Source organism: Choloepus didactylus, chromosome 18 (assembly GCF_015220235.1).
Source record: "Choloepus didactylus isolate mChoDid1 chromosome 18, mChoDid1.pri, whole genome shotgun sequence".
NCBI lineage: Eukaryota > Metazoa > Chordata > Mammalia > Pilosa > Megalonychidae > Choloepus > Choloepus didactylus.
This window is the reverse complement of record NC_051324.1, coordinates 8,115,118-8,137,938: the sequence shown is the minus strand read 5'-3', so window position 1 is coordinate 8,137,938 and position 22,821 is coordinate 8,115,118. Positions and strand designations below refer to the sequence as shown.

The following is a 22,821-nucleotide window of genomic DNA, read 5'->3' as shown; positions in this document are numbered from 1 at the left end:
AGACGGACTGTTCGTACTGTGCTCTTTTGTTCTGTTTGAATTTTGTGCTGGGTGCATATATTAATCACATCTTTAAAACTAAAAAGTGATAATTTGTAAAAAGAGAATTCCCTCTTCTTCAAAATGAAAGAAAATATTCATAAAACAGATAGATGATTGATAAAGATAGATGGATAGAAGGATGGATGGATGGATAGATAGATAGATGGATATAGATTAAAATGAGATGGCAATGGTGGCAAAATGGTAAAATTGTTGTATCTGGCCGTGAGGTAGAGGTGTGTTGGAATTCTCTGTATGGGGTTTATATTATTTTTGCCACTGTCCTGTAAGTTTGAAATTATTTCAAAATAAAAAGTTAAAAAAAAAAAAAAACAGTAAAAAAGTAAATGAAAGAAAAGAATGGGTGGACTTGAAGGAAGTTATGACCAAAGAATTAAAGAGATGGGAGAGGAAGCCCTAAAGGAGTCAGGAGCCAAGATGTAGGTTTTCCAGGGGCCACTTCTCTTTTTCCATAAACTAAATTCCAGGTCCATCAGTCTGCATACTGAAAACTATGGGTGTTGATGTTGTTTTCTAGGAATGTGCTGATTTTGTGGTTAAAACTTGGTACCTTTTTACCAATAATCCACATGTAGAAAGCCCCTTCAGTAGCAACCTATACTTCCAAATATCCAGCCACAGAATTTACTGAGAATTTGCTTTTTAAGGGAAAAAGTGGCTTGCAAGAGACCTCTGGCAATGAGCACAATTTAAAGTTATTGAGAGAGCTGGTGAGGATCATTCAAAGGGCATTTATGATTTGGTGTTGTCATATATTACATGATTCTTTTTGGTAATTCCAGAATTAGCCTTCAAAGAATACATTACTTAGACCTAACTTAAAATAGGTGTAAAAGAATAAAAGTTTGTTAGTGTGAACACTTACCAGTAGAATTGTGTAGGAAGTTACCAGAAGTGTACTATATTAAAACCCAACAAGAATCCAAAGGCTTATTGGGTGTAAAGCATCCTGGTATTGGGTGTAAAGCATCCACTTAGGAGAGAGGAAGATAGACTACACTGGGTGCCTAACACCCAGCAGCTCCACCAACACCAAACACGTCATCCATTTGTAGGCAAGGGCGTTTGGGGAACCTTCACGGAGAAATTTGGGGGAAGTAACAGTAACTCCCTTGAGACAAACCCAATGTTTGTTTTATTGTTTTCCTAATTACAAAAGTAATATAGGCATATGGAAATTCTAGAAATTTGGAAAATTAACAACAGAAAATGAATAAAAGCCAAGGGAAATTATTTCTTAATGGTGGATGTAGATGGAATGTATTCACTTCTGCACATCCTTTAGCTGCGTTAACATCACCAACTAAATATTCTCTTACCAACTTGATTTGATTATGCAATTAAGGAGGTATAATGGTGTGCATGTGGTCTCTATTGTCCTTGTGCCTATCGATTAGTAAGAATTAGTTGAATGGCTATATTGGGTTGATAATGCCTCTATTTACACAGCATTGTACAGCCTATGAACATCTTACGGACATTATCCCACTCTTTGCTTTCAGCAGCTCTGGGGTATGTTGGGGCAAATAAACCCTCCTCCAATTTTATAGTTGAAGAAACCACAATTCACAGGGATGTTATATGGCTTGCCTAAATAGAGTTGCACTCAAATAAAGATCTCCTGTTCTACTCTTCATCGCTTCTAATACCTAATATATGTAACTCCAGGCACTATTCATTCCAGAACTGCTCTAACTCCATTAGGTTGACTATTAAGATATAAGTTAGTGAACTGCTGGCCTTACCCAGGCATCTTCCAATAGTATGAGGAAGGTAAGATAAATATACCAATAATTATTCTAGAATGCAGAGAAGTACAAGTCTAGAGCCTTAGAGGATATGAGATGGAAGAGTTCTCTCGCTGGCCTCAAAATTCTCACACTCACTCTGACTGTATACGCGGTAGCATCTGGGTGGAGGGATAAGAGAAGTCTTCAAGATCCAAGAAGAAAAAAACTCGGGCCCCGGAAAGGAAACAGAAAGATCAAAGGTGGGCAGAGGGAAAGTTTGAAGTTTGTTGGAGGAAGAGAGAGTCTAACCCATATGAGAGAGAAGACCAGGGAGACAGCTGTGACCAGATGCCTCGGAAGCTGTTTCTGTGACCAACTCATCAAGATTGAAGGTTCGGCCCCAGAACTCCAAAGGAGGTACACAGGGCCCTGGCTGCAGGAGCTTGTGGCCTTCGTTCCCAGACCATCGATCCATCAGTCTTATTTGTCACTCAGTTCTGCACCCTCTTTTTGGTTTCCCATCCTCCACATCCTTTCTTGGCATCCCTCAGTGGATTCCTCTTCTGCCCTTGATCTCTTCCTGCACTGACCAGGGGTGATCACAGTGGCAGGGCATCTACCCCCCCATCCTCCTCCTCGATGGAGGTCCTTCCTCTCACGGCGGGAAACGACTGCCACTTTCACCTACTCCTTCTCTGCTCTCCAAGCCCACTCACAAGATGTGACAGCAAAGGGTCTTGAATGCAAGGCACAAGCATTTGACTTGAATAAAGTAAATATTTAGCCCCAAATATGAAGTTATAAGCCAAAACAGCACTGCCATGAATTTAGAATGCTGTACCGTTGAGCACGAAGAGCTTCTCACAGCATGGTTAAAAATGGAATCTACCCCAAATTTCTGTAAGAAATAAACTCTATTTTATATGGCTAGGATGAGAGTTTTAAAGTCAGTTTTTAGCAATGAAAAAACTGTTCCATTTACCCAACTCTGTTTTCTTTATTCTAGTTGCAAGAATAAATTGAATTAAAAAAAATTTTTGTCCTGTTTTGCCAAGACTCCCCGCCCCCACCTAAAAAATAAAATCCCAAAAAAGAAAAGAAAAAAAAACAAAGTGAGTTGGGGTGGGGATAGAAGTCTTGTGATTGAAAGAGAAAAGATTTTTGCTATTTCTCTGAGCTGGTCCTTTCAAGCTTCCTCAAAACTGCTTCTTTGTGGTTTTGACTTGTCCCAGGTCAAGCAACTGGACCAGTGGACAGAAGGTGATGAAAACAAGGCTGCACTCCAAGGCTCAGGGGTATTTTTAGGTCTTGAGGAAGAAGGTTTTTTTAATTTGAAGGAAAGGTTGGTAATGTCATCCAAAGTACTAGTCCTGTGCAGAAGCTAGACTTGGCGTGACTTGAGAAGGGCACATCAAAAAGAATGCAGCCAAAGGCCAAGCTTTGAGGACCCAAATGCCAGGGAGACCCAGGCGTCCTTCCAGTCCATCCAAAAAATTTGACCATGAAGTTTGAGTGGATTTTCTCTTTTTTTGCCCCTTCCAAAACCTGCCGGTGTATGTGGGTGTTTGTTTTGTTTTGGGAGGCTCTAGCATCATGTTCTGTATTCTTTCCCTTTGGGGCAATAAATAATAAAAATAACCACAGAACCCCACCCCCCCAAAAAAATATGTCTTATATATGGGAAAATGTTAGCTGGTTGATTTTGAACAGTCCTCAAAGTAACCATTACGTGAAGAAGTGATGGATTGAAGATGCGATGTCTGTGTGTATATGTGTGCGTGTGGTGTGTGTTTGTGTGTGCCCAGCACACATGCACGTGCTTAATAAAAAGTACCCTGTGCAGTTACAAGAAAGGCAAGAAGGGCAGAGCTACGCACATTCTAGGATGCGCCAGCCTCCTCACTGGGATAGCTGGGTGTTAAATATGCTCATCCCGCTAGGATCTTACTAAAACCAATGATTCCATGTTGGCATGCAGGAAAATCAATAATTTAAGTGAAATAGGGAAATTCGCCTTCTGGAAACTGGCTTCAGTTGAAACTTGCCATGTTGGCAGAGCTACCTTCTCTAAAATGATTGGCCTCGGGACCCGTGGGCAAAGGCTTACAAACAGAAAATCCTTTTCTGTAGAGTGCTTTTAACCCATTTCTGGCATTCATCTCCTGGGGGAGTTCTTCCAAAGATTGGCTTTACTCAAAGCATGTCCTTTCTACAATTAGACCAGGGTGATTGATGACAAAGGGATTCTGTGGTCAGATAAGCTTGGGACACACTGCACACTATATCCCTTTTCTGAAGGTAACCGAGTCAGTTGGCATGATAAAGATTCTCAACATGTCTTACTTTATTGTATTAACTTTTTTGCAAACTTATTTAGCCATGGGATTTTTTTTCCATTTATTACTTAATACCACAACAAATATATTACCATCTTACATTAAGATATAGAGGCAGATCTGTAACTATTATAATTTCAAAATGGTGGTGCCTGTAGACAATATTTTAAAATATCTACAACTGCTAAAATATGGTTGAAAGTACCAGTAATTTCTCTTGGTTACAAATCATGACCATGCACATAGTAACTAGTTGCCTCTTTGAAGGGCATGTTCTCCAGGTTAATTTTTCCTGAATGACTTCCCATTTTCCCATCACCTATCCAAATACTGCTTGTATTTCAAGACCCAGCCAATTTCTCCACCTATTCCAACCTCTACTGAGATCCCATATTTCTGAAGCTTTTGTATCCATATAATAGTAACACCCAGCAAGACACTACCATTGTTCATAAAATGTGAACCTTGTGTTTTATCTCCCCTATCTCAGTTCTCAGTGTGGATTTCTTAGAAGTAAGAACTGGACTGTGATTCTTTTGAAATTCCATGCTCCAGTGGTTCTCAACCATGGACACAGATCAGAATCACCTTCAGGTGCTTGGTTTCTGCCCCCTAAGTCTGGTCCTCAGGCCAGCAGCATCAGCATCACCTGGGAACTTTTAAGAAATACAAATTATCAAACTGCCCTCCAGACCTATTGAATCAGAAGCTCTGGAGATGGGGTTCAGCAATCTATGATTTTGATGAGCAATGGATTTTGAGAACCGCTGCCCTGCAATTCTGATTCAGAAGATACAGGATGGAATTCAGAAAAGTGTATGGAAAAAGTACCGTTATTTAGGAAAGTCATCGTGGTCAAGGGTGGGAATTTGGACACCATGGTATCCCAGGCTCATTACCTGACACATGATTGGGACTCAAAACTAAAAAAAAGAAATATGTTTTTTGAGATCCACTTGTTGGGTAATGAGCAACTGTATTTGTCATTGTCTGGTGACTTCCATAGGAATTAGGTGCAACTTGCTCTTCAGAAGATGAATATCTCCTTCAAAGGTGCCATTTATTGCAGGGCATCAGTTATTTAACAAATGGTGCACCTCTGGCTCATATAAGAGCCCCAGAGAGTGAGTTTGGTTGTGGGAGAATTTTGAAAAACAAGCCAAAAGGTCAGACTTTTAAAATCTAAATGTCTTCACTGAGTTAAATCATTTTCTTTTTCACGATAACATGCCATGTTGAGCTCTCTGGGGTTTACTCTTCTTTCTGGCTCCAGTGAGTGTCATGTGAGCTCTTGCACCTACACAATAAGGAAGGAAGATGATTCTTCATTCTTTCTTCAAATGTAAGTAGAATAAATTGAAGTGTCAAAGTATCTACTATTATTTCCAAAAGGCTATGATTTACATTCAAATTGCCGGTTGCTTGGGAGCAGACTTTGCTCCAGAAATAATAAGTCACTGATGCATTAATTGATCCTACTATGTGCAAATCATTGTTTAAGACAAAACAGGGACTACCAAAAGGTATGTCTCTTCTCCATGAGCTTACAATCCAGGAGAGAAGAAAGGAGTTAGGAAGACAATTGGAATCCATCATCATCAAGCCTCTGTAGAGCCCTTATCTGATGTTTGTGTTGTTTATTGATCTATTTGTTTGTTTGTGACTTTATTGTCGTCCCCCTTTCTAGACTGTAAGCCCCACGAGAGCAGGGACCGCATCTCTCTCATTGACCACCATACCCGATGTATTTTATTTCTGGGCACACGGTGGGGCTCAATCAATATTTCTCGGATGAAATGTTGATGAAGAAAAGAAGTTAAACATGTGAGTTACTACTTTTCAAGTGTTAGATCTCACAGTTTGGTCTTTATTTTCATGTTCTCTGCCCCTACATGGGTCTGTGGGGTTCAAGTCTTGGTTCTGAAATGTACTGCCATGCCACATGGGCACGCTCCTTACCTTTTGGCAGCTTCAATTTCCTCCTTCATTGTAATTCTGCAGAGAAAGCACTAAGCACTGTGTGCAGTAAATGTTAGAGGTTATGGAAACAAAACATTTCAAGGCCAATCTTCTTTAATTCATCCCTAGCTAGAAATTATAACTGAAGACAGAAACTATAGACCTCCATTGGGAGTTTTAAAAGAAACCTTGAAAGGATGGGAGGCTGTTGACTCAGATGCTTGTGAAGCCAGCCCTCAAGTTTTGTTGGAAGATAAAAATGTTAGCACGTATTTAAGATATGTGTGACTTTTGAGATAAATAAATAATTACTCTGTATCTTCTCACATGAAGTTCAATTTCTCTCTAAGTCTCTTTTTTAAGAGGAGCAAAGAGAATTCCTGTTATGTGGAAAAATGTGTTTTACTAATTCCAAGGACTGTTGACTTATAACCTAGATGCTACAAATGTTTTTATTTAAAATTATATATGTAATGTTAAAAATGTTTTATCCTGTTATTGCTTATAGAATGCTGTGTTGTTTCACATAAGGTGGTAAACTATATTTTTAATAAGAGGACAATTTTGCCCCACAAACTTGTGATAATTAACTTACCTTGACTTCCACATATAGCTCTAATTTACTAAAGCAATATGAAAGGATTCTGAGTATTCTTGTAAGATTAGGAGTATACAGTTAAAGGAATGCCCTCCTTGTAGCAATGTGTTTTACAAATAAAATTATAGTGATTGAAATTCACCTTAGAATACAAGATAGCAAAGAATGTGAGGCCTTCCCTGGTCAAGATGGAGTGAGAAGCTCGGGGTTCTGCCTTCCCGTGGAAGCTCTGACCAACCAGCAAGAACTGGCAGAAACATCTTTTTCAAAACTCCAAAAAACAGTTAAAGGTTTGCAATAACAAGTGAGCAGTGAATCAAGAAAAAGGTCACTTAAAAGCAATAGAATCTCACGCATCCTGGCTGGCTCCTCCCCCACCCTCTCAACAGCTAAGCACAGAGCGGGCCCAAAGCCCCAGTGTGGATCCCTGGTCCTGGTTCCAGAGGGAGCAGAGTAACCCTCATGCACGTAATAGGAGCATGTGTGTCTGGCCCACTCTGTCTGGTGGTGGCCTAAGGAACTCACTGTCCCAGAACTTCCCCTGCATGTAGGTGGTGACTCACAGAGCTCTCCTACAGAATACAGTGGGAGTTACGTGGCTGCCTGCAGCAAGGCATTGCTGGCTGGAGGATATACAGTGCCATGCTGGGACTGTGAGGAAAATGTTTTCTAGGGAAAGGGGACATTCGTATCCATGTAAATAGGGGAATTCCTAAGACCACCCATGCATGTGCATGCCCAGCGCAAGCTGCATGCACAGAAAGGCCCTCTGCTTTGGCCTGGGGCTACTCTCCAAACTCATTGTATGGATAAGCTCTGAAGGCGCGCCCTAACACAGGTCAATCTGCAAAGACTGAGAAAGGTGGTTTCTTTTCTCCTCCTCCTCCTCTGTCTTCTCTTCCTTCTCCTTCTCCTCCTCTTCCTCCTCCTCTTCCTCCTCCTTTTCCTCCTCCTCCTCCTCTTTTTCTTCTTCTTCTTCTACCACCCCCACTTTTTTTTTTCTTTTTTTGTTTAGCCCCTGGCATTCAAGGAAAGCTCTGTCATAACACTAGCTGGATACAAGCTTAAGGAACAGAATCCTTGGAGTCTAAATTCCAGTGATAACACATTAAAATGTCAAAATGTTTAGGTTTCAACAAAAGATTATAAAACATACAAAGAAAGAGGAAGTGATGGCCCAGGCAAAGGAGAAGATTAAAGCATTAGAAACCATCAATGAGTAGGACCAGACTTGGCACATTCCAGACCAAGACTTTTAAAAAATTGTCCTAATTGTGCTCAAAGTGGTAAATGAAAACATAGACAAAGAATAAAGGAAATCAGGAAAATGATAGATGAACACAAAGAGAATGTAAAGGAACCAAACAAAGGTGAAGTTCATAGTAACAGAAATTAAAAACTTCACAGAGGGGTTCAATAGCAGATTAGAGTTGGCAGAAGAAAGAATCAGAGAATGTGAAGATAAGGTAATTGAAATTATCCAGTTTCAGGAGCAGAAAAAAGAAAGAATGAAGAATAGCGAACAGAACCTGAGGAATCTGTGAGACATCATCAAGTGTACCAGTATACACATTTTAGGAGTCCCAGAAGGAGAAGAGAGAAAGCGAATATTCAAAGAAATAATGGCTGAAAACTTCCCAAATTTAACCAAAGACATGAATATATACATCCAAGATGCTCAACAAACTCAAAACAGGATAAACAGATAAACCCAAATACACCCACACCATGTGTGGTAGTTTGGAGCTATTATGTACTCCAGAAAAGTCCATATTGTTTTACTCCATTTCTGTGGGTGCAGGCCTGTGAGGTGGGACCTTTTGGTTATTTCAGTTGAGATGTGACCCACCCCATTCAAGGTGGGTCTTAATCCTTTAACTGGAGTCCTTTATGAGAGGATAAAAGGCAGAAAAGGCCAAGAAAGCTTAGAGAGAAAAGCCCTGGAGAGGCTAAGAGAAGACCCACAGGGCACAAAGAAGAAGCCTCTGGAACCACAAGCTGGAAGCATGGAACCTGGGAGCAAAGGACCAGCAGATGCTGGCCATGTGCCTTCCCATGCAACAGAGGTGTCCCAGATGCCGGCAGCCTTTCCCTTTCTCAGAGGCCAGTATCATCTTGTTAGTGCCTTAATTTATACATTTTCATGACCTAAGAACTGTAAATTGTAAGTTAATAAACCCCCATTGTAAGTTAATCCATTTCTAGTGTATTGCATTCCAGCAGCTTTAGCAAACCGAAACACCGTGTCATGTTATAATCAAACTGTCAAATGCCAAAGATGAAGAATTTGGAAACCTCAAGAGAGATGCAGCATGTCACGTACAAAGGAACTTTGATAAGATTAAGTACTGATTTCCCATCAGAAAGCACAGAGGTAAGAAGGCAGCAGAAAAACATTTAAGGTGCTGAAAGAAAAAATTTCCACCGCGTGCGTGGTGCGCGTGCACGGGGAGGCGGCCCGGGGCTTTCCGTCGCGGCGCTCCCGTGAGGCATTGCGAGGCGCGCAAGGTGTGGAGGGCGGTGGCGGCGTCTTCTTGACGGGGCGCAGGCGAGAGCTGGGTGAGGAGAAATCATTATAGATTCTAAAAGTATTTTTTCCCCTTTTCTATGGACTTAGCATAAAAATAGGTTTGTTTGTATTTGGAATTGTTTTCCAAAGTCAATATCCCAAACCTAGATTAGGTACAAAAAAATTAGTTTCCAGAAAAATGAGTTGTGGAAATGAATTTGTGGGAACATTAAAAAAAATTGGTTACCCCAAGGCCGATGTTCTTAACGGAGAAGATTTTGACTGGTTGTTTGAGACAGTTGAAGGTGAATCATTTTTGAAGTGGTTTTGTGGGAATGTGAATGAACAGAACGTGTTGTCTGAAAAAGAATTGCAAGCTTTCAGCGCTCTTCAAAAATCAGGCAAGCCCATCCTAGAAACAGCAGCACTGGGTGAAGTTCTTAAAACCTGTAAAGCTTCTGATTTGAAGATGCCTACTGTGGATGACAAAGAGCTAGAGAAATTAGAGGATGAAATTCAAACTCTGCAAAAATTAAAGAACCTCAGACTTCAATGACGGAATAAATGCCAGTTGATGGCTTCCGTAACTAGCCACAGATCTCTGAAGTTAAATGCCAAAGAAGAAGAAGCCACTAAAAAGCTGAAGAAGAGTCAAAAATTTCTAAATGCTGCGAATACTAAAATCAGTAACGACCTTTAGGCTCTTACCCATGGAGTTGCAAAATCGATGATGTTCTTCAGACATTCTAATATAGGGCAAGGGACAAATCCAGTGGTGTTTTTATCTGTTTCCCTTGGAAAAGTATCTAAGCTAGGAGGAGCAAAGCACAGCAGCATTAACCTTCTTTACCAAAAAACAGTTCTTTCAGGGGATACATGAAGTAGTTGAAAGTTCAAATGAAGAAAATTTTCAACTATTAGATATACAAACACCATCTCTTTGTGATAACCGAGAAGTCCTTGAGGAGAGGCGGCTAGAGATGACCAGGCTACAGTTAGCTTACATTTGTGCTCAACATCAGTTAATTCAACTGAAAGCAAGTAATTTGAGAATGAAGTCAAGTATAGAATGGGCCGAGGAGAGTCTGTATAGTCTAACCAACAAGGCTGTTGGCAAAGAAAATTTGGATGCTAACATTTCTTGCTTGACCAGTGAAATTCTAAAACTTGAAGAACAAATCACTCATATAAAAGATGAAAGTTTGCCTGCTGTGGTAAGAGAGAATGCCCAGTTGTTGAACATACCAGTTGTAAAGGGAGATTTTGATCTGTAGATTGCCAGACAAGACTATTATACAGCAAGACAAGAATTAGTTTTAAATCAGTTAATAAAGCAAAAGGCATCATTTGAACTTCTACAAATATCATATGAAATTGAATTGAGGAAGCACTGGGACATATATCGTCAACTTGAAAATTTGGTTAAAGAGCTTAGTCAAAGCAATGAGGTGCTGTACCAGCGGTTAGAAGTGCTGATGGACTCCTCAGTAACTCGGCAGAAAAACCCCAGGACGACTGTTGACACCAAGGATTATTCTACGCAGAGGCTTTATCAACTTTTAGAAGGAGAGAATAAGAAAAAAGAGTTGTTTAGAACCCATAGTAACTTGGAGGAAGTGACTGAGAAATTGAAGCAGGATGTTTCTTTATTACAAGGTCAGCTAGCAGCATCTGCTCAAGAACATTCTTTCTTTCTGTCCAAACTGAATGATGGTGTAGACCTGCTTTGTGATGCTTTGTATCAAGGAGGAAATCAGCTTTTGCTTAGTGATCAGACACTAATGGAGCAGTTTCATCAAGTTGAATCTCACTTGAATAAGTTAAATCATCTCCTTGCTCATATTCTTGCTGATGTGAAGGCAAAAAGAAAAATTTTGGCAGCTGATAAACTGCATCAAATGGAAAGAGAATTATATGTGTATTTTTTTAAAGATGAAGATTATCTGAAACATATCGTGGAGAATTTAGAAAACCAATCAAAGATAAAAGTTGTTGGCCTTGAAGATTGAAAATTACTAAAATATGAATCTTTTATTATTATATTGATTTGAAATATGCTATGTTTTAATGTATTACATGTTAGGAGGACAGTATACCATATGTAAAAAACTATTAAATTTTTAAATTCACTGTCATTGGAACATTTCATTTAATGAACTCAAATATTACATCAATTTTTTCCCCTCATAATAAGATACTTGTTCAAAGTACCCCAGTGCTTTTTATGACTTGAACATTTGCTTGGTGGCACTTCAGTGGGTGAGATATTTAGTCCTGGTAATTTTTACTTTCAGGGAAAAAACATTATTATATAATGTAAATATTTTTTAATACAGTGGTTATGTCTCTCCTTTACTATTTTTTTTGAGAGATGATAAAAAATAACTTGAAGTAGCATATTTATCAGATATCTCAAAAGCTTCTAGAGTGCCCAGTTTATACCTGGCCTGTATTAAATATCATGTGAACTTTATAGAAAAATAAAGAGAAGGCATAGATACCACCTTCAAGAAAAGGCCTTACCTGTTTTTAATATGGAATACCAACCTAAAGTCTACACATTTTAGGTGGTCTTTATGGAATTACTTTTCAGCCATAACCATCAGAAGATGGGTGTGCTTAGGTAACCAGTGAGCTCTGTTGACTTTTGTAATTCATTGACCAAAAATATTTTTGCTATTTACTGTATTTGTACATTAAGAATTTATATTTATGAAGTAGATCTTGATATACTTGAAAAATTTGCAACAATAAAATTTTGTCTAGGAAAAAAAAAAAAATTTCCAACCAAGAATTCTATATCCAGCAAAACTGTCTTCCAAATGTGAAGGAAGGACTAAGACATTCCCAGATAAAAGCTAAGGGACTTCATCACCACTACATCACCCTACAAGAAATGCTAAAGGGAGTTCTGTGGGTTGAAAGGAAAAGACACTAGACAATTCACTGAAGTCACATGAAGAAATAAAGCACTCCAGTAAAGGTGACATGGGTAAATATAAATACTAGTGCTACTGTATTTTTTATTTGTTACTCCATTTTTTATGTCCTGCAGGATCTAAAAGACAAATGCCTAAAATGTAATGACAAATCAATGGTTTTGGATGCATAATATGTAATATGTAATTTGTGACAAGAACTACATAAAGGTGGGGGAGAACAAAGGGGTATAAGAACAGTTTATGTGTGCTGTTGGAGTTAAATTGGTATCAAAGCCAACAATCCTTACAGATTTATGATGTTAAATTTCAGCCCCATGGTAACCATAAAAAAAAAAAAAAATCAGATATATGCAAACTCAAAGAGACAGAAAGTAGAATACAGGTTACCAAGGGTAATGGGGGAGGGCAGGGAAAATGGGGAGCTAATGAAAAATGAGTGGAGGGTTTTTGTTTGGGGTGAAAGGAAAGTTCTAGGAATAGATGGTGGTGAAGGTACTACAACATTGTGAATATGATTAATCCCATTGAATGATATGCTTGGGAGGGATGGGGAAGGGAAGATTTATTTTATCTATGAGTTTCCACAATTAAAAAAAAAAGAAAGAGAAACTAAAGAGATAATGACAATTAAATGTAATACTGGATGGATCTAAGAATGGAGGCGAAAACCTTGAAAAGAAGTTATTGGGACATGAAAAAAAATGGGATATAGAATGTAAGCTTTATATCAACATTAAATTTCTTGAACCTGGTAAGTGCACTTAAGATGATAAATGAATACTTTATTCATAGCAAATGTATGTGGAAGTATTATGATGTGTGCAACCTGCTCTCAACGTTTGGAAGATAGATAGATAGGTAGATAGATAGATAGATAGATAGATAGATAGATAGATAGATAGATATGATAGACTGATGTGGCAAAGGTGGAAAAATATAAAAATTGTTGATCTGGATATCTAGAGTGTGGGGTTATATTGGAGTTCTCTGTATGAATTTGGTATTATTTTTGCAACTATCCTGTAAGTTTGAAATTTTTCAAAATAAACTGTTAAAAAGAAAATAAAACCCAAGGCTGGATTTGATTTACCTTGACACTTTATTCTGTTTATTGTTTTTTCTGTTGAAGTAATTTTAATTTTATTTTTATTGTTTGAGGCATCAATAGCAAAAGCAAGTTTATGTGTGTATAAATATATGTATTATATTTATATAATCACTAATGAAATATTTTTGGAACTGTGTTCTTAAAACAGTTTCTTTCCGTTCCTGAGATGAGATGGTCCAAAGCTGCCGAGTTCCCTGTGGTGTGTTCTGAATGGTGTATCTTCTGGGGGTGAGGGGACCTCGTCTGATTGCTGGAGAGGGGGATTGTTGTCGAATCCTAGAATGTCTCCAAGCTTCCATTTCCCTACCTGTAAAATCAGGACAGTAGCACCTGTGCTGCTTTGAGGCTCTAATAAAAAGTTGTCGATTGCAAAACACTGCTATCGTTGATGTTCTTTAATGGCCTGGCTTTCATAAATCCCACAGGAAATGGGGACCAAGGCATTGCAGTGGATCTAGCCATTCATGTTGACTCTGCAACTCAGTAACTCTGATTGTGACTGGCCAGGATATCTAGAAGCATAGACTAGAGCATTCTTTTGTCAGTTTAACCCTGCCTTGCTTTTCTCTTTATCTGGCTTTTCTTCTTCTTGTAGAAAACTTTGGAAAATGCAAATTGGTAAAACACTTACTAACCCTGAATCTTAGCTAGAAGAGCCCTCCTATTCCTCGACAACTACTTCTTGCTGGGGAGCTGGAGCCTCGGATGGCAACGGGACAGATCTGGCTTGAACAAAAAGCCCTGCTGGCCAAGAGGGATCTGGCAGTCCCCTGAGCACAAATGTCACTTCTCCTCTGGCAGCCTTGATGGAGTCTTTCTCCAGACTCCCCTGCCTCTGTATTCAGGCCTCCTTCCTCCTGTTGATTACATGGTGGTATAGCTAATTAGTGAGTTTGTTTGTTTTGTTTTGTTTTGTTTTTAGTAAATGATACATTGCTATATACAGTGACAACTTTTTAAAAAATTAAGTGTGTAAGTATATAGAGAAAAAGTGAAAACTCTACCTCTCCTCTCACCGCTCCATCCCACTGTTAAGAGTGATTCACAGTCTTCCAGATCATCTTCTGTGTGGTTTTAACAGCACATCCACATTTTTAAAAATAAAGTGCTCATTTATATATTTTTCTCTCCTTAAGGAGGGGCTCTGTGCTGGCTCAGACTGAGGGTGGGACCTGGGAGAAGAAGAGAAGCTTAACCAAAGTTTGATTAACAAGCATTTTGTTTCGATTGATCAGTGGGGACAAGCAGCTCAGCTAATCATTTGGGACAAAGTATGGTAATCTGGAGGGTTTGCATCTGGCCTTGTCATAGATAAACAAGGAGGACACCTGTGAGTCTTACCCCTGTCATATGGGGAAGGGGCTTCTTTGCTGTAAGCCATTTTCTGGAGCACAAAGGGTGCACACATCTCACTGTTTTCAAAAACAGCTCTCAGGTAGAGTTCAGCATTGTCAGTACATGTATACATATACCTATTCCATAGTATAAAGTATAGTATTTAACTCCTGATGGGCATTTCTATCTTTCTCTTTCTTCTTTCTTTCTGTTAGAAACAATGCTCCAGCAAATATTCTTGTATGTACACACACGTGTGCACTTATTTCTGGAAAATGCTTTTATAATCCTGTTTTATACCATTAGTTTTTTAATTCCACTAAAATTTATTTTTAGTAAAATGATGTGTATTTAACTTTACTTTTTTATGAATGGATATTCATTTGTTCCTAAACATGCACTGAATAGTCCACCTTTTCTCAATTGGCCTAAAATGTTAACATTATCATAAACTAAATTCCCATGAATACCTCCTTCTGATTTTTCCATTGATTTATTCATCTGCCTATGGACCTATTTGTGTGTATCTATAATACCATACTTTCCAGTTGTGAAAATCGTAGAATATTTTCAAATCTCGTATGGCAGGTATTCAAACAGTGTTCTTTTTCGAAATGTTTTTGTTACCCTTGTTTATTTTCTCTTCTGGCTGAACTTTAGCATTAACTTGTTAAGTTCCGTTTAAAAATTACATTGGGAATTTTGAAAATTTTCATACAGTGAAATTGTCTTTTGGAGCGTACATGGTTCTAGGAGTTCGGGCACGTATAGATTTGTGTATGCGCCACCACCATCAGGATGCAGAACATTCCATCACCCCCAAAACTCCCTTGCACTACCCCTCCTCCAGCCCTAATCCCTGGCAACCACTATCTATTCTCCATCACTGTTGTTTTATCTTGTTGAGAATGTCATATAAGTGGAATCGTACAGTGTGTAACCTTTTGAGGCTGACTTCTTCCATTCAGTATGATACTCTTGAGATTCTTCCAAGTGTTGAGTGTACCGGTAGTTGTTCCTTTTTGTTGTTGAGTAGTATTCCATCGTGTGGATGTACCAGTCTAGCCATTCTACCCTGCTGAAGGATGTTTAGGTTTGTTCCAGTTTGGGGCCATTATGAACAGAGCCACCATAATGCATTCATGCGTGGGTCTTTGTGTGAACACAGGTTTACGTTTCCATGGGGTAAGTATCCAGGAGTGGGATTGCTGGGTTGTGTGATAAGTGTATGCTTAACTTTGTGTGAAACTGCCAAACTGCTTTCCAGAGTGGCCGTTCCATTTTGCATTCCCACCAGCAATGTGTGAGAGTCCCGGTCCTCCACATCTTTGCCAGAACCAGCACTTGGTATTGCCAGTAGTTTTTAATTTAGACATTCTGATCAGTGTATAGTGGTATGTCATCAAGGTTTTAATTTGCATTTTCTGATGGCTAAAGATGTTGAACATCTTTTCATGTGCTTGTTATTTGCCTTCTTTGTATCCTCTTTGTTGATAAGTCCATTTCACAGTAGGTTGTCTGTTTCCTTACTGCTGAGTTTTGAGAGGCCTTTATTTATACATTCTTGATAGAAGTCCTTGGTCAGCACGGCCCACTTCACAGGAGTGTGGACCTGATCTGTTACAATGGGGCCCTGTGTTCAAAAGGTCCCATGCTTGATTTTAATGCTTGCTGTTGCTGTCTTGAAATTCTTAAATTTTTGAACAGGTGGATCCACACTTTCATTTTGAACTGAACCTCACAAATTATGTAGCTGGTCCTGTTTGTTTAATATGTGATTTGCAAATATTTTTCCCAGTCCGTAGCTTGTCTTTTTGTTCTCGTAACAGTTTCCGAAAGCAAAGGTTTTTTTTTAATTTTGATGAAGTCCAACTTATTAATTTTATCTTTTATGGATCGTGTTTGGTATCATGTCAAAGAACTCTTTGACTAATTTTAGATCACAATTTTCTCTTCTTTTATCTTCTAAAATGTTTTATAGTTCCATGTCTTATAGTTTATAGTTTTATGCTTACATTTAGATCTATGGTTCATTTTGATTTAATTTTTAAATGGAGTGTGAGAGTTAGATTTTACATTTGAAATTTGATTGGCAATATGTGTAATTTGTAGATTAATTTAGAAAGAACTGATATCTTTACAACATGGAATCTACATATAAGACAATGATTTTTTTTTTTTCATATATTCAAATTCTTCTTTCATATCTTGTAAAGTTTTACAGTTTGGTTCTTACAGATCTTGTACATTTTTATTAGTTTATTCCTAGGTATTTTGTAGTTTTTGTTACTATTTGAATGATTTGTTTTCTATTATTTTTCCAATCAATTATAGTTGATAGAAAAGAGTGCTGTTTTTACATTTTGAATATCATAACTGCTTACTAAAATGTCTTCGTAATTATTTGCTTTAGACAAGTCCCTAAAGAGACTACTTCTTCCTTCTCACTTCCTGTCTTTCCCATAGTAAACTAGGAACTGGGGCTGGGGGTGGGGTTGTCAAGCAAGTGCTACTGAGATGACACATCAGGTCAGTGCTGAGGGTAGAGAACTGACCCCAGTTACTGCCATATATTGGTGATATTGTTCTCTGCTGTGGGTTTTAATTGTATCAAACAATTAATTGTACCAGACAAACAATAAACACATTTTATCAGTTCATATTTATTCAGCAGCAAGTATCAGACAAAGTGACATTTGCTTTTTAAGATGGGTTTTATTTTTCTCACATAACAAGAAATCTGAAGATAGCCTATTGCTGGTGTTGGTTCAGTAGTTCAGTAATGCCATGGGGAATCCAATCTCTTTCCTCTTCATCATTTTTCAAAATAAACTTTTAATTTTGGAATAATTTTAGATTTACAAAAAAGTTACAAAGAAAATACACATACTCTGAATTCAGTTTCCCTCAATGTTAACATCTTTACAGAACCATGGTACATTTGTTGAAACTAAGAAATTAATATTGGTAGATTACTATTACCTCAGCTCCACACTTTATTAGGATCCCATGGAGGACCTCATATTGCATTTAGTCATCATGTCTCCTTCGTTTCCTCTGATCTGTGACAGCTTCTCAGTCTTTACTTGTTTTCAATGAACTGATAGTTTTTTTGAACAGTATTGCTGAGATATTTTGTAGAATGTCACTCAGTTTGGGTTTATCTGATGTTTCCTCATGATCAGAGTGGGTTTATGGGTTTGGGGAAAGAGTACCACAGAGGTGGAGAGCTCATGTCATTGTGTCATATCCAGGGGCACTTGATATCAATATGACGTCACTGGTAATAATCAACTAGTGATGTTAAACTTATCAGTCTTTTAGACTTTTTATTGTGGAGAATTTGAAACATACAAAACACAGAGGATTATATAATTAACCCTTATGTACCTATATCTAGCCTCAACAATTATCTGTGCGTGGTTGATCTTGTTTCACCTCTACCTCTACCCACTTTCCTCTCAGCCCCCATTGGACTATTTTGAAGATAGTCCTAGACATGACTTTTAATCCGTAACTATTTCAGCATGGATGACTAAATATAAAGACGCCTCAAAAAATAACCACAGTATCATTAACACTCATAAAATGCTTAATCATGATTTCAAGGCTGCTTCTAATTTTCTACTCTGCCATCTTGATGTGCGGCTTTCTCATCCTTGTTGTCTAATGGTTGCAAGACAGCTTCTCCAGCTTCAACCATCACATCGCAGTTTGAAGCAAGACACTGGGAGCAGTGGCAAGGAATCAAAAGCTTTCCCAGATCACTCTTCCTTTCACCCCCACCAGCAAACTTCAAAATAAGTTTCTTTGTCCAGGACCATGTCACATGGCTACCACGAGTCTCAAGGGAAGTTGGAAACACTGGCATTTGGCTTCTCTATTAGACAACGGCCCAGGATAAATGAGGTTGGGAATAGGTGCTGAGTGAGCCGACACATAGCATCTTTCACACAAGTTTTGGCAAGACAAAGATTTCACTTGACACCATTCACCATTCTGTGAAACCAGTCATCAGGACTGGACAAGGACAGAGTGGGATTCGCAGCCAGAGTAAGTGGGCTGCTGGGCCCCGACGGTGCTGGTGTTTTCCGTGCCTTAGATGGAGTAGGCTCTAAGGCAGAGGCGGCTGAGGGGGATGCAGCCAGAGAGCCATTTTAACTTCTCTCTTCAGTGACTTGAAGATGTAGCTGTCAAAGAATATAGTATCACAGGACATAAAATCTGGGCAATGCTGGATCACCAGATGGGCTAAGTACGTGCTCAGAGTGTCAGCAAAGCAGGGACTCCGTGAGAAAAGTTTACTTTTGATGACTTTACCTAGAATTTTGCAATATAAAAAAAAAAAATTCTAGAAAGAAGCTACCAACTTTCAATTAATCTAAGATGTAACATTATTTTATGTACTTCCGAGACAGCAAAAAATGCTGACAATTAACTACTACATGCCATTGATTGTAAGATACATCCTGACTTCAGAAATATTAAAATGTAGGAGGAAATGTGTCTCAGTATTGATGAAACATGGTATTTTAATTTTACTATACAAGTGAATCTGGTGTTCTATACCATAATCATTTTTAATCAAGGTATACTTTATGTGTAGTAAAATGTATAAATCTTACACATTTTACAACGAAACTTCTCTATATTGTGTAACCACCCCTTCAGAAAGTTTCCTCATACCTCTTCCTATCATTCTCCACCCACAAATGTAACCTCTTTCTGGCTTTTTCCTATAATAGATCAGTTTTATTTGTTCTGGGACTACATGAGTTGAATCATTCAATTTGTACTCTTTGTGTCTGGCTCTTTAATTCGGCAAAGTGTTTTTGAAATTTATCCATGTCGTGGCATGTATCAGTTGTTTGATCCTTTTTATTTTTATCACTTTTTATTTTATATCACTATTGTATAAATATAACAGTTTGCCTTCAGGAATGTCTCTTTTTTTCCATTTCTTGGCTCTATTTTATTTTATTTTATTTTATTTTTCAGCATTGGCTTCATCCTTAGGTGGGCTCTCCCTCTGTGGTGACAAATGTAGCCAGTGGCAGCTCTAGGTTTTCAAAAAGTCTTTTTCCAGAGTTACAGTAACAATTCTGGAAGGGTTCTAAATGGCTGGGCTCATGTCACATTGTCATCTTTAAGTAGGGCTGCCAGATAAAATACAGCAAAATCTGAATTTCAGATAAACAAAGAATAATAGTTTTGTTCTAAAAAATTACTCTTTACCCATCTGAAATTTAACTGGTCACCCTGTATTTTTATTTCGTAAATTTGGCAACCCTATCCCTACACTAATCCCTTGTGGCCAAGGAGATGGTGGACTCCTGAATCCTGGGGAATGATGAAGGGAGGAAAGTGTAACTGCTTCAAGAGATTCTGGGCAGACAAAAAAAACTTACGTCCACTATACCTCCACTTCCTGCCTTCATTGCCAGTTACGTGTAGACTTTGCCAGAATATCCATCTCATGTAAAACGCTAAGCTCATCATCTTTACATTCAAACATGTATTTTTATTTGTCAAACTGCTCTTGCTCCTAGTTACTGAATTTAAACGTTTGGTGTTCTCTCATTTCTCTCTTCACCTTTGGTTCCTAAATCCACAGCTTGAAAGACCAACAACTTATCCTTGTGTCTCGCCACATTAAGTCCTGCATTCCAGAAGCTGAGAAATCCAACTCAGTTACAGTCTGGTGCTGAGGAATTCAGATGCAGCATATTGACTGATTCGAAGGCATCATTTAAAAAAATTTTAGTAATTATTAGTTTAGGAAATATACTGTGTCATTGGAGTAGGATTTGGTCCATGGGGGGTGGAAAGGGGACGATAATTCAGTAAGCTTTCCTATTTGTCAGAGCTACTACCTAGAGCACTTCCTTATCAGACTGCCAGATCCTCTCTTGTGTACCTCAACCATATCTGGTAGCTTTCTAAAGACATTATTTCACATCTAATTTTGTCAATTTATATCTTTGGCGACTTCCTTCAGTAGTTGGAATTCTTGGTAAACTGGCTTTATCTCACTTGGAAAAGTGTGTGTGATGATTGCTGAAGGACCAGGTTATTTTATGGAAAAGTTATTTTCCTCTGGGGGCTATTGGATTTGAATAATCCTCCTGACTTCTTTTGCAGCAAGTCACTCAAGAAATGAGTGGATCTTTAAAGGAAAGTCCATGGTAGTTTTCCTCTGGCTTATCTTTGGCAATCAAAACAAATAAAATCAAGGTTTAGGGAGGCATTGACTCATCCTTTGAAATCTTAGGTTTATGTTTAGATTCATCACAATATAGGATTCTGAAACTTCCCATTAGTCTGTCGATATGTGCTTTAATTTTTTAAAAAATTCAGGTATGTGGCAAAGATGGAAGATAAACTAGACAAAGATCAAGAAAAATGACATTCTGAGTTTTGCTCTCAGGAAATGGTCTCTTCTCTGTGTACCAGGAATGAGAGAAAATGATGTTTCAAATCCAAGTTAATTCTTTCCTTTTTAGCTGAAATGTTCATGATTGAATGGTCCCTCTTTTATATGTCAAGATAGTGATCCCTTCTTTCCCTAATCTATTAGAAACAGTAGGACAATTAATTCTTCCCTCTGAATAATCCAATAATACAAATTCTTAAATATGAGGAATCCAAATTTGGAGCTTCTTATAAAAATCAGATATTCAAAGGGAATATAACGCATCAAGGATTCCCCTTTGCAAAATGATATTTAAAAGCTCAGACAGCTCTAATTAAATAAGTACGATGATCTTGGGAGACACAATAGCTCAGATTAAAAAGGGTCAAAAAATGGTAGAACAATTAAGAGGTGCCAAGCATAGATTAATGCATGAGAACTGAGTGACTCATGTCACTGTAGGCAAAAAGACACATTTCAAATCAGTCAATGGTAAATGGTGGCAAGGCTATGGAAAGAAAAGGGGTCAGGGCTCCTTTTAAAAATATTTGCTTAGGCATTTTCTCTTAATAGAGAGTCCTTATGGAGGAAGAATGATCTAGAAGCTTGCATGAGTAAAGGGGAAGCTTTTGAATTCCATAAGACCTGGAGTGCCCAGGGGATCTCTTTGAACCCGGCTCAGTAGCAATGGCAGCCACTGAAGGTCTTGAAGGAAAAAGTAAGATGGGGGAGGCCGTATGTTGGAGAAACGCATCTGGAAGTTGAGTATGGGCTGGGCTGGAGGAGTAGAACTTCGAGGATAGAGAAATTCCTGATTCAGTGTGTAGGCGGGGCTGAGATAAGAGATAAGAGGACTCTGGTAGTCTGAAAAGAGTGGGGGGTTCACAAAGAGGAATCACAGACAGGTTTGATGGTGACCTTGAGGTCAGCTAGTCCATCTGGCTACCTAATACAATCTATCTCAATTTAGCAAGCATTTTCTGTAACGGTTCCTAGTTTACTGAGTTCTCTAGCTTCCCTTTTAGAGGGCCGTGTTCTATAAACTAAGGGGATTATTTCATTGCCTCTCTTTGCATATATCCTTTCCAGCATGTTCCTATAGCATTGTGAGTCTTTCTGCCAGCTTTGTCAAAGGCCTCCTGCCCCACCTAAAACTTTGGAGCTATAATCCCCTTCAAAGGCCAACAGCCCCTCCCTGGTGGAGCTCTGGAGGAGAACAGCCAGCCCTGGGGTGGACACAGCTCCTTCTCCTCTCAACCCTTTTCTCCACCCTCTTTTCCACACCATGGTCCCCAGCAGGATCTGCGTCAGTACCTCAGAATCAAACACCTTGATCTTTCTGCAGTGACATAATCTCTGCACAAGAATATCCACACAAAGTGGGTTAGAGATAAATACTGTCAATTCAGTTCAAGTCAAGTTTTGCTGCCAAATGAGTTCTGGAGCAACTTTTATTTAAAAAAAAAAGTGTTTGTTTTTCAAAGGATTTTGGATTTCAGAATTGCAAATAAGGAATGGTGGACCTAGACAATACAAGACAAAGTATATTATATATCACTATTAAAAGGACACACAGAGAGGCGATTGGTTCATATCTGTACCTCATAGCTGAAGCAGATTTCAGGGAGGTCAGAAGAAAGCAATAAGGGAATGGAGTTAGTGGGTCTCGGGGATTGATTGCCTCATGTCCCCCACAAAGGTCATGTTTAGGTCCCAACCCCTGGTCCCGAGGGTGTGAACCCATTGTAAATAGGATTTTGAAGATATCATTATTTATGGTAGTGCCCAACTGAGTGAGGGGGGGCCTTAATCCAATATGACTGAAGTCC

The 22,821-nt window shown here is 38.6% G+C and overlaps 1 pseudogene; it reads left to right on the top strand.

Annotated features, from left to right (window-relative positions):
- The first annotated feature begins 9,381 nt into the window (after window positions 1-9,381).
- Window positions 9,382-11,620, top strand: LOC119514364 (annotated as a pseudogene).
- The last annotated feature ends 11,201 nt before the right edge of the window (window positions 11,621-22,821 follow it).